This window comes from Mandrillus leucophaeus, unplaced genomic scaffold, assembly GCF_000951045.1.
Source record: "Mandrillus leucophaeus isolate KB7577 unplaced genomic scaffold, Mleu.le_1.0 Scaffold89, whole genome shotgun sequence".
Classification (NCBI taxonomy): Eukaryota; Metazoa; Chordata; class Mammalia; order Primates; family Cercopithecidae; genus Mandrillus; species Mandrillus leucophaeus.
Genome location: NW_012109696.1, coordinates 1,082,781 through 1,083,233, shown reverse-complemented (window position 1 = coordinate 1,083,233; position 453 = coordinate 1,082,781).

Genomic DNA, 453 nt, shown 5'->3' with positions numbered 1-453 from the left:
AAGGTGGACTGATCCCGTGCGCAGGCAGCGCTCCGCGGGCCCTTCCTCCCGGGACCCCTCTTGGGAATGCGGAGGCCTTCGGCGGTGCGGGCGGAAGGGGAGCAGGGTCGGCGAGGAGGGGTGAACCGGAGAAACAAAGTCGTGACTCAGGGTGCTTCTCTTCGGGGATCGCGGCGGGCACGCTCCGGACATCACACTCCCCGGTCCCCCAACTCCCCGGCCCCGATTCTTGGATCGGTCCTTAAGAAAGTGGCCTCCGCCGGCCCCGAGCTGTGCGGAAACCCCAGGCTCCTTCCGACCCGAAGGCATCTATAGGCTGCCTCCCACCCTTCCCCAGATCGCGCTAACGGGGTTAAATGGGGTCTGAAGCTTGGGCTGGGGGCCGCGGCTACCCGAGATCCGGGCAGGAGGGTCCCGTGCCTGAGACCCCCGCGAGAGTGCCAGGCTCACACC